Source organism: Hevea brasiliensis, chromosome 5 (genome assembly GCF_030052815.1).
Source record: "Hevea brasiliensis isolate MT/VB/25A 57/8 chromosome 5, ASM3005281v1, whole genome shotgun sequence".
NCBI classification, from domain to species: domain Eukaryota; kingdom Viridiplantae; phylum Streptophyta; class Magnoliopsida; order Malpighiales; family Euphorbiaceae; genus Hevea; species Hevea brasiliensis.
In genome coordinates this window covers 6,265,515-6,282,006 of record NC_079497.1, presented here as the reverse complement: position 1 = coordinate 6,282,006, position 16,492 = coordinate 6,265,515, and the positions used below count along the sequence as shown (strand labels likewise).

Sequence of the window (16,492 nt, the reverse complement as noted above, 5' to 3'; positions counted from 1 at the left end):
GTAATATTATTTTTTATTATATTAATAACAAAAAAATATTATATTTATATATTTTGAAAATAATATTATTTTCTAATTAATTTAATATATTTAATGTATTTCTTGTAATTTATAAAAAATAAATATCGATTTACATAAATTATGAGATAAAATATAAAAATTTCATGAAATTTAAATTATTTTTTGAATAAAGTATTTTTATTACAATTTAATTGAAATAATTATAAAAATTACTATTAATATATGTATAAAAAAATAAATAAGTATTTTAATTAATTATATCATAAATTAATTAAAAATTTATTATTATAACAAGTAAAAAATTTATTTAAATTAAATTAAATAAAAAAAATTCAATTTAAAATTAATTTAATAATAATAATTTATCTTATTTATAATGTAATTCAAAATTAAATTAAAAAATAAAAATTATAAGTAACATGACATTATGCTAATTATTATGTATTATTAAAAAAAGTTACACTTTTATAGTTCTTAAGAACAATAAAGTGACATTTTACCCTTCTAACTTCTTTTTTAATGAGAGTTTACACTATTTAGAGATGGGCGGCTTGTATTTCCATCAATAATTAAGAACTTGAATTTTTTTTTTTGAAAAAGGAAGGAATAGAAAAGCTGCACACTTGCCGGTAGGAGTGAGCATTCAGTTCAAATTGAATCGAATCAAATCGAATCGAATTAAATTATAAAAATTGAATTATATATTTTAGAAATTGAACCAAATCGAAATGGATAAAAACCGAATTGAACCAAACAGTTTTATTTTGATTCGATTCGATTCAGTTCAAATTGATCGGTTTTGATTTTTGATTAATTTTTTAATTTAGAATTGATTTTTAAGTTATTTGGTCTAATTTTGATTTTGGTTTGAACCTAATAACCATTAATCAATGAAATTAAACAATTTATATATATATATAAAATTAAATATTATTCATAAATTTCTCATAAAAATAAATTAATTCAAAAATTAATTCGATTCGATTTGATTCAATTTAAATATATAAAATTACTATTCAGTTTGGTTAGATTTAATCGATTTTTTTTTTCTTTAAAATCAAATCGAATCAATTAAATTTTAAAATCAAACCGATTAAACTAAGCCCGCTAAACACGGAGAGGTAAGTATTCTAGCTCAATCCTCAAAAATAAACATTTTGGCTATTGCCGATGGGTTTCACAAAGCTTTAAATAATTTATTTTTTATTTTTCTATTAATGTTGGAGACTTGGAAGAAAAAAAAAAACATTTTAAGAGTAATTTATTTGAAAAGAAATATATACTAAAAAGTGTGGTTGTTAACATTACAATAATTTAGTAACTATTATTATTATTATTATTATTATTATTATTATGCTAAAATAAAATCACATGACAGTGTGCATGAGCCAGTGCAGTGCGATTCCTCACTTTTTACCCTTTTTTTTTTAATTTTTTGTTTTATTATTAAAAATAAAGTTTTTCTTTTTAATTTGTACATCGCATGTCCTTAAATTTTTTACATGCCATCTCACTTTTATTAATTAAATTTTTAAATATATATTTATTTTATTTTATTTTAATTATTAAATCTCATAAATCTTTTGTATACGAACTCTAATTACCTTTTTCTTTTTTAACTATTTGATTTTTTATTGTCATTTAATTGCTTTTGAATTATTTGCATTAATTATTATTATCTTAATTAAATTAATTTCAAGATAAATTTATTTGATAGAATTATTTTTATTTTATAAACGAACAGTATATTAATAAAATATCAAACTTTCATCTATTATAATAGCAATAAATTATTGATTTGTTTTAGTAAATTATTTTACATTTTATTTATTTTTTTTCTATAAATAATAACTTAAAATAGTTAAGATTTTTTAATTGATATTATTTTTTTTTACAAAAATTAACGTTGTTATTATTATTAGATTAATATTTTAAAATTTTAAAAAATAATATGTATATATATATATATAATTATTTTTTACTTTTTCCTTTTAATATTATTGCATTAATATTTTATTTATTTATTTTTATAAGTGATGATATATTTTAATTATATATGTTAGCTAATTTATTTTCCATAGAAAACAGATCCCAAAAAGTAATAAAAAAATAATCTTACTAAAAATCTAAATTAAATAAGTAACATTAAAAGTAAAATATTAAAATGAGAATATTATAACTTCATACTATAAATTTTAATATATCTAGAAAATGGATTTATTTTTGTTTTAATTCGAAACACGTTATCTGGGTGTCAATTTTTTTTTTTTAATCTATCATTTATCATGAAATAAAGCTTACATATTATGAAACTTTTACTTTTTTTTTTATTATTATCGAAAAAATATCATGGCTCCACTAAATAAAAATTATCAATGAGATTTATATTCTTGCATTGATTTTAAATAATTTCATTTTTACTGCTAAATTGAAATTTTACTTAATTTTCCTTTTAACTTCTTGAATTATAATTTTTTTTTATCAAGTAAAAGGTTATATTATTTTTTTAATTTTTAAAAAATATCAAAATTATTCTATTTTAACAACGATAACACTTAATTACACATTTTCTTTAATTATTTTAACTAATTAAATTATTTTTAAATACTTTTTAACAAAATAATTAAACTACTTACAAATTTTTTATTTAAATAATTTTTCAAAATTATTAACTATTTATTTTTAATTTGACTCATAAGTTAAAAAATATGTTCTGAATCAAATCAAACACCCTTTAAATGCTATTTAAAATTTTAATTCAACACTCATAATTATAAAAAAATAACTTTAATATTATTAAATTAAATTTCATTAATTTACAATTATTTTTTTAATAATATAAATACATAGAGATATCAATCCACTTCAATCCAGATTCTATCAATTAAGTTATATGTTCATATAGGTCAAAAACTTTCTAAATTAAAAAATTCAATTCTAAAATTCACTCGTTATGTCACGACCCAACCTATGGGCCGGACCGGCACTAGGACCTGGGCCAGCCTAAAGCCCCCGAGGCCCGTAGTAAGCCTTAACTATTCATTAACCCAACTCTAAGGCCCATTTGGGCCCAATTTCAAGAAAACAAACGGACAGAGTCCGGCCATAAAATGGTCTTACCTGCGAGGAGTTTTTGACTCACCCGACCTGTAAACACAATAAATACTCAATTGGGGAGCTCAGCTCACCCTCCACATACTCATCAACATAAAATAAATGGGAGCTCAGCTCCCTCATCCAATCCATCAACATGCATAACATATTTAAGTTTACAGGTCCAACATGATAAAAATATTACAGACCAATTTCAAATAAATACTGCTAACACATGCGGAAATTCTAGGAGTAATTAAAATTACACAATATTGATAAACAACCTGCGAGGTAGAAAAGCAGGTTAACCCAAAACAAAATATCCTCCTGTGGCCTGTAAAAATTTTTGAACAGGAGTGAGCGTTCGACTCAGAGAGTAAAATATCAATCTTAACTATAATCTCTATAACTATCTGCAACTAATGCAACCTGTAGAGTGAAATGCAACATCAACACCATATTCACATCATAGCATCAAAAAGGTAATTTGGAGCACTCACACACCCTGTAACATCATTCATAGTATATGGGAGCTGATCCCCTATACTGACTCTCTTAAATCCAACTGGTGTCGTGAAGAACTCGGCTCGGACTTCCACTTAAATACCAAATCGGGGTCCCAGCGAAGAACTCAAGCCGTGTCTACCCCGAAGGACCGGGTCCCAGCGAAGAACTCAAGCCGTGTCTACCCGTCCTATCCATAGTCCACACCACATCACACGCACGCCGACGCACGCACACTGCTCCAAATTACCACAACAACACTCATGGCACATTAACAGTTATCAATGCAACATAATTCGTGCCTAGAGTTTAACTACATAAATATATGCATATAAGTGATGCATGGGCATGCTGAACATATAATAATATCGAAATTACAGTTAAAATTAATATTTTACTCACAGACTTGACGACAAATCACTGTGGTGGCTGGGCGGAGGAAGAAGGCTGTCCCGGCTCACCTGACAATTACATTACATCTATTTAATAAATTTGACTCAATACAACAAAGAAAAAGATCAAGTACGTCCTAAGTCGTGCCGAAAATCCGGCAGAGTCTCCCCTATACCTAGGACCTACCCAACCTGAAAAAGGGCTAAAAACGCACTTCTATATTCACAATCCATACATCAACAGTTCAATCATATCACACAGCCCCTCCTGGGCCCATCAAATCAATCATCCATCACAATGCGCAAAATTTCAATTTAGTCCTTATTATTGATCATTTTTGCAAAAACTGCCCAAACAAGCTCTAAAAATTATAAAACTTTGCCCCACGGTCCTTAGCAATATTACTAAGCTATTGCAAAAAGAATCGTAATTTTCTAAGCTACCACGAATATTTTATGGATTTTTAATCCTATTTAAGCACTAGAAAATTACGTAAAAACAAGGTTCGGGTTTACCTTTGCCGATTCCGACTTCGGGAACGCGCTCGACGTCGACAATGGGGCTAGCCAAAACCTCGGTCCAATTCAAGACTTTTCCAGAACGGTGCATTCGCCCGAAATTTGCAGACCCGATCAACTGTCGAATTTCCGCGAATCGAGGATACCTACACGAAGCCCATAACACGGGGGTTAGTACATAAATTTTTCAGAATTTTCTAAGCTCATTTAATGCTCGGAAAAACACTGCGAAGTTCCGTGGGACCCACCGAAAAACGTTGTCGGAAAATTTTGAAATTAATATCCCGCGAAGCCCTCGTCGAGTGGAGCGTGCTGGTAGCCTCGGTTTTCTCGTGGGATTCACGGTTTTCGAGAAATCTAGCCCAAAAGTCGAAATGGGCGAAAATCTTCCCGAGCAAAAATCGGACAATCCGCTCGATGGATTTCGGCGTTCTTGGTGTCTATGGAAAGCTCTCGCCGAGTAGATGATTTTGGACACAAGACCCGGTCCAATCGGTGGCCGGATCGGCCGAATTTGGCCGAGGAAGGCGAGGAGAATCGCGCTTTTCCGCTGCCGGCGGCGTTGGCCGACGGGCCGGGAGGCGGCGCCGGCGAGGGGAGGACGCAGGGGAGGCGGCTGGCCGGTGGCAGGGGAGGGGAGGAGAGAGAAAAGAGAGAGAGAAGGGGTGCGTCGCGCACGGGAGGAAGAGGAAGAAAAAGAGAAGAGACCGGTCCGATTCGACCGGTCCGATCCGGTCCGGTTCGATTCGGCCGGTTCGATTCGAAATACAAAATTTTGAATTTTTACTCTGCCTCGGGACCGAAAACGAGGTCCAAAAATTCCGAAAAAATTCCCGAAAACTCAGAAAAATACGTAGACTCCGAATATATTTTTAGTTTTGCCACGTGGTCTTTAAATTAATTTTAAAAAAATCATCAAAGTTTATATTTTCGGAAAATCGAACCCGATTTTTAAAATCCGAAAAATCTCAAAAAAATTCCTAAAATTCAAATAAAATTAAAATATCAAAAATACTCATAATTAATAAAATTTTGGGGTGTTACATTCTTCCCCCCTTACAGAAAATTCGTCCTCGAATTTTTACACAAGGCAGAATAAAACACATGATTATACATTGAACAAATACGGGTACTTGCTACGCATGTCCCGTTCTGACTCCCAGGTGCACTCTTCCACTGACTGACTCCTCCACAAAACCTTGACCATAGGGATCTGTTTGGATCTCAGCTGTCTCACTTGGTAGTCCACTATGGCTACAGGCTGCTCCTCAAATGTCAAGTTCTCCTTTAGCTCTATCACATCCGGCTGCAGTACATGAGAAGGATCGGGAATGTATTTCCTGAGCATGGAGATGTGAAACACGGGATGAACGTGAGAAAGGTTGGGTGGTAGTTCCAACCGGTAGGCAACTGCTCCAACTCTATCAGTAACCTCAAAAGGTCCGATATACCGAGGTGCCAACTTGCCCTTCTTTCCAAATCTCATGACTCCCTTCATTGGAGATACCTTCAGGAATACATAGTCGCCCACTGCAAACTCCACATCCCTCCGTCTGGGGTCTGCATAACTCTTACGCCATCTTGAAATTGTCTTGATCGTTCCTCGATTAAAGGAACTACCTCGAGGTGTCTTGCACTAGGTCTACATCATGCACTTTCGCTTCCCCCATTTCTGTCCAACACAGAGGAGACCTACACTTTCTTCCATATAATGCCTCATAGGGTGCCATCCCTATGCTGGAGTGATAACTGTTGTTGTAGGCAAACTCCACCAAAGCTAGCTGCTCATCCCATTGACCTCCAAAATCCAAGACACTCATGCGGAGCATGTCTTCGATGTTTGGATTGTCCTTTCGACCGCCGTCTGTCTCGAGGGTGGAAAGCCGCATCAAGTTCAATCAGTGTGCCAAGTGCCTCTGCAACTTTCTCCAAAACCGAGAAGTGAATGGGGCCCTCTATCGATATTATGGAAGCTTAATTCCATGCAATCTGACTATTTCTCGAATGTAGAGCCGCATCCGTGCCACGAGTATGTAGTCTTCTGGTAAGAAGTGAGCTGATTTGGTCAAGCGGTCCACAATTACCCATATCGAATCATATCCTCGCGTGGTACGAGGCAACGATCCACAAAATCCATAGTGATCATTTCCCACTTCCATTCTCGGGATAGGGAGCTCTTCCCCGACGGTCTCTCGTGTTCAAACTTCACCTTACGACAAGTCAAGCACTTGGACACAAAGTCCGCTATGTCTCTCTTCATGCCATTCCACCAATAGCTATCTTTCACATCATGGTACATCTTGGTGGAACACGGTGGATCTTGTCTGATGTGTAGTGTGCCTCTTGCATGATTTCATTCCTGAGATTGTCCACATCGGGCACACATATCCTAGAACCTTGCACTAGGGCGCCATCATTGGCAAATCCAAACTCACCACCTTCACCTTGCTGTACTCTTTCTATGATCTTCATCAATTGTTGGTCTCTGTGCTGGGAAACTCTAACTCTGTCCCTCAAGTCTGGCCTCACTGAAAAGTGAGCCAACAATACCCCCTCATCTGAAAGATCTAGGATTAAACCTTGATCCATCAACTCATGTACCTCCTGAATCAGTGGTCTCTTTTCTGCTGAAATGTGCGCCAAACTACCAGAAGATTTTCTGCTCAAAGCATCTGCTACAACATTGGCCTTCCCAGTGTGGTGGTACTGGATGGTGCAATCATAGTCTTCGTAAGCTCCATCCATCTCCTCTGTCTCAAATTTAAATCCCTCTGTTGGAAGATGTACTTCAAACTCTTGTGGTCGGTGTATATCTCGCACACTTCACCATACAGGTAGTGTCTCCAGATTTTTAGTGCAAAGACTACAGCCGCCATTTCCAAATCATGGGTGGGGTAGTTCTGCTCATGTCTCTTCAGTTGCCTTGAAGCATAAGCCACTACCTTTCCATTCTGCATCAAAACACACCCTAGGCCAACTCTGGAGGCGTCACAATACACGGTGTATCCTTCACCACTCACAGGTAGTGTCAACACAGGGGCAGTGGTTAGACACTCCTTGAGCTTTTGGAAACTCACCTCACAGTCATCTGTCCAAATGAATGGAACATTCTTCCTGGTCAACTTAGTTAGGGGAGCCGCTATCCTGGAGAAATCTTGCACAAAACGCTCAGAGTAGCCACTAAACCAGAAAACTTCGCACCTCGATGGTTGTAGGCCTAAGCCAATCGATTCTGACTTCAATTTTCTTGGGATCCACTTGAATGCCGTCACTAGAAACCACATGTCCCAAGAATGAGATGCTTTCTAGCCAAAATTCACATTTTGAAAATTTGGCATATAGCTGGTGCTCCCTCAAAGTCTGCAACACTTTTCTCAAGTGCCACACGTGTTCTTCCTCGGTCCGAGAGTATACCAGAATGTCATCAATGAATACGATGACAAAACGGTCCAAAAATGGCTTGAACACCCTGTTCATCAAGTCCATGAAGGCTGCTGGTGCATTAGTGAGTCCAAAAGACATCACCAAGAACTCATAATGACCATACCTTGTCCTGAAAGCCGTTTTGGACACGTCCTCATCCCTGATTCTCAACTGATGGTAGCCTGATCGCAGGTCTATCTTGGAAAAGAATCTAGCCCCTTGGAGCTGATCAAATAGATCATCGATCCGAGGAAGTGGATACTTATTCTTCACAGTCACCTTGTTCAGCTGTCTGTAGTCAATACACAACCTCAATGACCCATCCTTCTTTCTCACAAATAGAACAGAGCACCCGTGGTGAAGTGCTCGGACGTATGAAACCCTTGTCCAAAAGCTCCTGTAGTTGCTCCTTCAGCTCTTTCAATTCTGCTGGTGCCATCCTGTAAGGTGGCATGGATATGGGGTTTGTACCCGGAATAACATCAATGCAGAACTCTATTTCCCTTCCTGGTGGCAACCCTGGAAGCTCCTCTGGGAAGACACCCATAAATTCTCTGACAACAGGAACATTTTCCATGCTGACACCTTCTACAGATGTATCTCTTACCAATGCCAAATACCCTTGGCATCCACGCCTCAACATTTTTCTAGCACTAATTGCTGACACCAAATTATATGGAGCCACGCTCCTGTCACTATCAAAGCTAAACTCTTCCACACCAGGTATGTGGAAATACACCTTTTTGTTCCTGCAGTCTAAGGTGGCATAATGAGCTGCCAACCACCCATCCCGTGATTACATCGAAATCCATTACTGGTAGAGGAACCAAGTCTGCTGGGAGGATCTTTCCATCCACTACCACTGGGCTACCCGGAAATACCATGTCTACTTCTATGTTGTCACTAAGTGGGGTAGCTACCGACAAAGGGCACTCTAAAGTTGTAGGGTTTCTACCCAACCTCATGGCAAACACAGGGGAGACAAATGAGTGCGTAGCACCCGGATCTATCAAAACACGAGCCTCATAAGAACAGACCAGAAGAATACCTGCCACAACTGCATTTGAAGCTTGAGCATCCTGGTGGGTCAGGGTGAAAACTCGAGCTTGTCCCCTACCCTGAGTGGCAGAACCCTGATACTGACTTCTACCTCCTGATCTGCCTCCAATTCCACGTCCCCCTTGTCCTCGGCCTGTGGCCATCGAATCGATCTGCCATGTTGGAAGCACCGGATACAATTGTCGAGGAACATTTGCAATGTAACTGTGAACCCATCGTGGCTCATCAAAACGGGCGATCTCTAGCAAAGTGGCCCGGTTGGCCACACCTGAAGCATACTCCTGACCCCATCAAACAAGGTCCTGAATGTCCTCTTCCACACTGTGCACACGGTGCCAAAGAGGATCCTGAACCAGAGCCAGAACTGCCTTGCCCTGAACTGTTACCACTGCTGGATCCGTACCCTGGTCTGAACCCTCGGGATTTGTGTCTAAAACCACTCCTCTTATTTCTGCTTCTTCCTCTGTAAGTAGTTTGGCCACCACTATCCATAGTACCCATGTGGGGAACACCTGAAGAACCCTCTCGCCTGCTTTTTCTTTGCTCTTCCATTGTCATCCACAAAGATAGCTAACCTCAATATGTCCGCTCGATCCACCACCACATCAAAAGATCGGACATCATGGCCAGTTCGCATACCTCTGTCAAGACACTTTAGGAATCTTTACACCTTCATCTTTTAAGTAGCTACGCTGCAGGGCATATCTGCTCAATTCGTAAAGTGCAGAGCATATTCATCTACTGCACCGCCATTCTGTCTTAAGGCCTCAAAGGCCCACTGTTTCTGATCTCTGAAGCTTTCTGGCACGAACCGATTGATGAAAAGTTCCACAAACTGAGCCCATGTCAAACCCTCCATCCGAGGTAACACGTAGTCATTCATCCATTGCCTAGGCATGGGCCCCATGACGTGCTGCATACATTCTATCAATCTTCTATCAGTCAACTGTAATTCTGTTCCTGCCTGTCTGCAGGAATCCAAAAACCGATATGCGTCGTCTGACACATCATAAGTACCGGGCACCAACTTCTTGAAGTTTATGATCTGTTTGTAAGATTCCTCTCTTGGTGCGGTGGACTGCTGCTGCTGTGGAGGATGGACCATATACTGAGCCATCATGTCGATGGTTCTCTGCAGACCAGCTAGAGTAGCTGCCATGGGGTCCATGGGACCCTGTGCCATAAAGGACTGTTCCTGTACTGGGGTTGGCTGCTCCTCTACTTGAGCAGCTCTAGGCCTCCTACCCCGCCTCCTCGGGGCAGGCGCCTCATCCTGTGCCGACACTTCGTCGGGCACATCTGGTTACAGTGCGATGCGGCTCTCCGCTTCTACACATTTTCTGAAATTCAAGACATTAGCCCACAAAATTCAAAGCGCATATTATCTGACTCTATAGACTCATATTTATACATAACATATGGAGCAGAAACTAGAAGCAAAGATGACAATGCAAGACGAATGTGGACCCTATATTTCCGCATGTGACTCCTATTAGACTCTTCTCAACACTTTAGACAACATTCCCTAAGAATCTGGAGCCTAAGCTCTGATACCACATCTGTCACGACCCAACCTATGGGCCGGACCGGCACTAGGACCTGGGCCAGCCTAAAGCCCCCGAGGCCCGTAGTAAGCCTTAACTATTCATTAACCCAACTCTAAGGCCCATTTGGGCCCAATTTCAAGAAAACAAACGGACAGAGTCCGGCCATAAAATGGACTTTCCAACGGGGAGTTTTTTGACTCACCAGACCTGTAAAAACAATATATACTCATTTGGGGAGCTCAGCTCAACCTCCACATACTCATCAACATAAAATTAATGGGTGCTCAGCTCCATCATCCAATCCATCAAAATTCATAACTTATTTAATTTTACAGTTACAACATGATAACAATTTTAAAGACCTATTTCAAATAAATACTGCTAACACATGCAGAAATTCTAGGAGTAATTAAAATTACACAATATTGATAAACAACCTGCGAGGTAGAAAAGCAGGTTAACCCAGAACAAAATATCCTCCTGTGGCCTGTAAAAATTTTTGAACAGGAGTGAGCGTTCGACTCAGAGAGTAAAATATCAATCTTAACTATAATCTCTATAACTATCTGCAACTAATGCAACCTCTAGAGTGAAATGCAACATCTACACCATATTCACATCATAGCATCAAAAGGTAATTTGGAGCACTCACACACCTGTAACATCATTCATAGTATATGGGAGCCGATCCTATCTGACTCTCTTAAATCCAACGGTGCCAGTGAAGAACTCATTCGGACTTCCACTTAAATACCAAATCGGGTCCCAAATGAAGAACTCAAGCCGTGTCTACCCGAAGGACCGGGTCAATGAAGAACTCAAGCCGTGTCTACCCGTCCTATCCATAGTCCACACCACATCACACGCACGCCGACGCACGCACACCGCCTCCAAATTACCACAACAACACTCATGGCACATTAACAGTTATCAATGCAACATAATTCGTGCCTAGAGTTTAACTACATAAATATATGCATATAAGTGATGCATGGGCATGCTGAACATATAATAATATCGAAATTACAGTTAAAATTAATATTTTACTCACAGACTTGACGACAAATCACTGTGGTGGCTGGGCGGAGGAAGAAGGCTGTCCCAGCTCACCTGACAATTACATTACATCTATTTAATAAATTTGACTCAATACAACAAAGAAAAGATCAAGTCGTCCTAAGTCGTCAGTTTAAAATCGTGAGTCTCCCCTATACCTAGGACCTACCCAACCTGAAAAAGGGCTAAAAACGCACTTCTATATTCACAATCCATACATCAACAGTTCAATCATATCACACAGCCCCTCCTGGGCCCATCAAATCAATCATCCATCACAATGCGCAAAATTTCAATTTAGTCCTTATTATTGATCATTTTTGCAAAAACTGCCCAAACAAGCTCTAAAAATTATAAAACTTTGCCCCACGGTCCTTAGCAATATTACTAAGCTATTGCAAAAAGAATCGTAATTTTCTAAGCTACCACGAATATTTTATGGATTTTTAATCCTATTTAAGCACTAGAAAATTACGTAAAAACAAGGTTCGGGTTTACCTTTGCCGATTCCGACTTGAGGCAGCGCTCGGGGCGTCGACAATGGGGCTAGCCAAAACCTCGGTCCAATTCGGAGACTTTTCCGTGCAGTGCATGCGGCCCGAAATTTGCGAACCGATCAATCGCCGAATTTCCGCGAATCGAGGATACCTACGAAGCCCATAACACGGGGGTTAGTACATAAATTTTTCAGAATTTTCTAAGCTCATTTAATGCTCGGAAAAACACTGCGAAGTTCCGTGGGACCCACCGAAAAATGTTGTCGGAAAATTTTGAAATTAATATCCCGCGAAGCCCTCGTCGAGTGGAGCGTGCTGGTAGCCTCGGTTTTCTCGTGGGATTCACGGTTTTCGAGAAATCTAGCCCAAAAGTGAAATGGCGAAAATCTTCCGAGCAAAAATCGGACAATCCGCTCGATGGATTTGGCGTTCTTGGTGTCTATGGAAAGCTCTCGCCGAGTAGATGATTTTGGACACAAGACCCGGTCCAATCGGTGGCGGATCGGCGGTTGGCCGAGGAAGGCTGGCGCGCGCGCAGGGAGAATCGCGCGTTCCGGCCCGTTAGGCGGCTGCCGGGGACCGGGAGGCGGCGCGAGGAGAGGACGCAGGGAGGCGGTGGCCGAGGAGGAGGAGAGAGAAAAGAGAGAGAGAAGGGGAGTGCGTCGCGCACGGGAGGAAGAGGAAGAAAAAGAGAAGAGACCGGTCTGATTCGACCGGTCCGATCCGGTCCGGTTCGATTCGGCCGGTTCGATTCGAAATACAAAATTTTGAATTTTTTACTCTGCCTCGGGACCGAAAACGAGGTCCAAAAATTCCGAAAAAATTCCCGAAAACTCAGAAAAATACGTAGACTCCGAATATATTTTTAGTTTTGCCACGTGGTCTTTAAATTAATTTTAAAAAAATCATCAAAGTTTATATTTTCGGAAAATCGAACCCGATTTTTAAAATCCGAAAAATCTCAAAAAAATTCCTAAAATTCAAATAAAATTAAAATATCAAAAATACTCATAATTAATAAAATTTTGGGGTGTTACACGTTATTAGAATCATATATATATATATATATATATATATATATATATATATATATATATATATATTTATAGACAAATTATTGAGTGCGACTGAAATACAAATTACTTCCAAAAGAAAGGTATGCACAACATTTTTTTATTTTATTATAGGAGGAATTCATTCACCACAAGCATATAAATTAAATTAAGAAAGAGATACACATAATTATTTTCCACCAAGAAATTTCATCTTCTTGGACTAGAAAAAGGTGCAGACTTATTTTATTATTTTTCCTACTATTGGACTTTCTATGTATAGCACCTATATAAGGAGGAAACAAAAGCAAGAAACTACATAGAAAGCACATATCTCAGTCTTCAGGTACTGGTTCCACGAACATTAACGTGACATGGTCCTTCAAGCTTGAGGCGATGGTGTATCCATCATCGTACTGGAAAACAACTTCCATCATACGAGCAAGGTTTACTATACTCGTGATAAGAGGCATTGGGACAGCAGTTGGCCTCATGGACTCCTCATTCATATCCTTCCATGCATTGTCACACATCTTTCGAAGCTCTTCCATCGCCTTCTCTTTTGAGACACCATATTCTTTCATGTAGCAATTTCCAGCTAAACAGTGTCCTTCCTTTTCTTCATCTTTGCGGGCCACCATGTCATTTAGTAAACGGCCAAAGAATTTGGAAGCTTCAACAAGTTTTGGGTTAGTTTCTAGCCATTTAAACTCCTTAACCCCTGCAAGTTTTTCCACTCCAAGGAAGACTACTGGCGGAAGTAGGGAAAAACAGGATGAGATTAATGCATTATGCATGTACTCATTGAATGGTGGCAAATGGCGATCATTAAACCACTGTGCCTCCACAAGATAAGATCTCACCACTTCTTTGTACTAATCCATGCATATATTTAGCAAGAAAAAGAAAAAGGAAAAGAAAATCAGTTCGTATTCGTAGATTAATTAATTGTATATTGATAGCACAAATCATGGCGCGAGATATAGTTCTTACTCTCTCCTTTGTATAATTGATACAATAGGATCTTCCTTCATTGCCTTCGTCATCCCCCAATTCCTCAAAAAAATCTAAGACCGCCTTGTAAAGAATCTTCAGATAATCTGCAGGTAGCTGATCAGAGTTGCCCCTGGGAATTGTGAAATGGAAATGAGAGACAATATGATTCAGAGGAGGAATTTGATACACATAATGAATAATACAAGAGGTTAATAGTTAGGTGGCAAGGATGTGAAACCTCTCCAGTGCATCTGTAAAGCATTGTAGTTCTTGAAGTGTACCATACGAATCGTATGTATCATCTACCAATGCCAGTATCTGAATACATTTTGTTAAATGTATACGAGAAAGAGCGAAGTCAGGCTCAAATTGAACTCCAGCTGATTGGAAATATCCCTCCGCAATTCTGTCTCTTACATAAGGAAGATCCTTTGCAAGATCCAATTCTTTCCACCACCTGATCAAACACACAATTAAATAACAATATCAAATGTAAATATCATATACACATAAAAACATATCTGCCTCTGATCTCTCAAACAAAGTGTACCTGGAGACAACACCTAGCTCTTGCTTGTGCAGTAACTGCACTCGATTATAATCTAACTTGGCAAACTTAAGTAAAGTTTCATTGTGAGACTCCTCTTCTTCGTAGAAATAGATGAATTTCCTAGCCTCTACTCGTGGCAGGCCTCTGTGAAAAGGCATGCTTAAGGCATCATTTATGTGTTTCGCGAGATGTGGGCTTGATTGCATAGCCAGAGACTCCAAGAGTGGCCTTGCAAAAGCAATTGCTTCATCTAGAATATCTTCTCCACGCATACTCACAAAGCTTGCTTCGTAAAGGCTAAGAATTCCTTTTACGTCATTGGATATGGCTTTACTGAACTTCCCATCGCTGTCCTTGAATTTCTTGAACACATCTGATTAACAAATCACAACACCACCCACTTCATACAACCAACTTCATTAATTAGTAGGTCACATTATTTCTTGCGTCTTTCATTTTGACAATTGACCTTTATTAAGCAATAATATATATTTATATATAGAGAGATTTTTCTTGCCTAAATGGACCCAACTTATAAGATGAAATATGAAACATATAAAATACAATAAATTTTTATTGTAAATAATCATTTACTGCACGATATTTTGTATTTATGTTGTCTTAAAACTCGAAACAGAAGCGCTATATGATAAAGATCATAGTCATCATTAATATCATCATGGACGGCATTAAAAATATGATTCAGTTGTTCTCAATTTCATTTTCAAAGTGATATGATATACCAAGACGACATCATAAATTGATAAACTCAATATTCTTGATCAAATCTTTCTTGGAAGACATTAGTATGTCCCTGACATTTTCTTTTAGCACCTCCACCCTTTTAGTATATGATTCAATTTCCTGCATGAAGGTTGAGAAACATAGTTTTTGAGTCAATCGGCTGTAATTATAATTAATTATAATTTCGATTATCAAAAATTACAAGTTATCTATATTACATGTAATTAAACAGAAAAAGAAAAGTTTGAATGTTGGCTTACGGAGTTAAACAGAGGAAGTGAAGCAAAGTCACAGCCCCACACGGTAGGGGGGAAGTAAGCCAATGGACGAGAAATCTCTTGCTCCATGTTGCTTGCCAAATGCTCTACTTGCGCTGCCATTTCTTTGAGAATTTCAAGACAAGGCCTGCTTATGGTCGTTATAAGGATCAAAACATGGCCATTTATAGAAAAGCATTCTCATTGAACAGCCAATGATCTTTTATTTTCATTTTTTAAAAATGAAATTTAGACATTGACTTAGCAACGTAGTGTCTCAAGATTTTTAGCTAGATACAGTAATTGGGCGAATGATTTGTTAATCAACTATTGGTTAAAATGGGTGATTTTCATAGTCTATCTCTAAATTTTATCTTATAATTTATTATTAAGAAATTCCTAAATTTTAATTTTATTTAATAAAAAAATATCTCTAACATGTAATAACAGATTTTTATATTAAAAAATTCCTCTAATTATAGTATGATATTTATAAATGTAATTTTGATAGTTTTCAGTGAAAGGTAAATTTTAAATCTTTCTAATAAGTAAATATTGTGATGATATTTGTATTTTTATGATAAGTTCAAATTGTGATTGGAATGATAAATATTTTTTTAAGTTTGTAAAAAAATAAAATAAAAAGATAATTTTATTATTTTTTTAATCTAAAAACTTGCTACAGCACAGCAGGTTAGAAAGATTTTTATAGAATAAAATTAAAATTTAAAAATTTTTAATAATAAATTAAAATTAATTAATGAAAGTGAAATACGAATAAA

At 37.5% G+C, this 16,492-nt stretch overlaps 2 long non-coding RNA genes and 1 pseudogene across 2 annotated transcripts in view; all 3 read right to left on the bottom strand.

Annotated features, from left to right (window-relative positions):
- LOC131179874 (uncharacterized) overlaps nt 1-5,054 on the bottom strand; it is a 75,150-nt gene extending 70,096 nt beyond the window's left edge. The window contains exon 1 of the long non-coding RNA XR_009148776.1: nt 4,778-5,054. This is a non-coding gene — a long non-coding RNA (uncharacterized LOC131179874). The remainder of the gene's footprint in view (nt 1-4,777) is intronic.
- Nucleotides 3,185-4,558, bottom strand: LOC131179875 (uncharacterized). The gene is made up of 3 exons (XR_009148777.1): nt 4,527-4,558; nt 4,021-4,079; nt 3,185-3,448 (listed from the first exon to the last, which is right to left on the bottom strand). It is a non-coding gene; the product is annotated as an uncharacterized LOC131179875 (long non-coding RNA).
- An 8,233-nt stretch (nt 5,055-13,287) lies between the features above and the next one.
- LOC131180205 (probable terpene synthase 6) lies at nt 13,288-15,833 on the bottom strand (annotated as a pseudogene).
- Nucleotides 15,834-16,492: the final 659 nt, after the last annotated feature.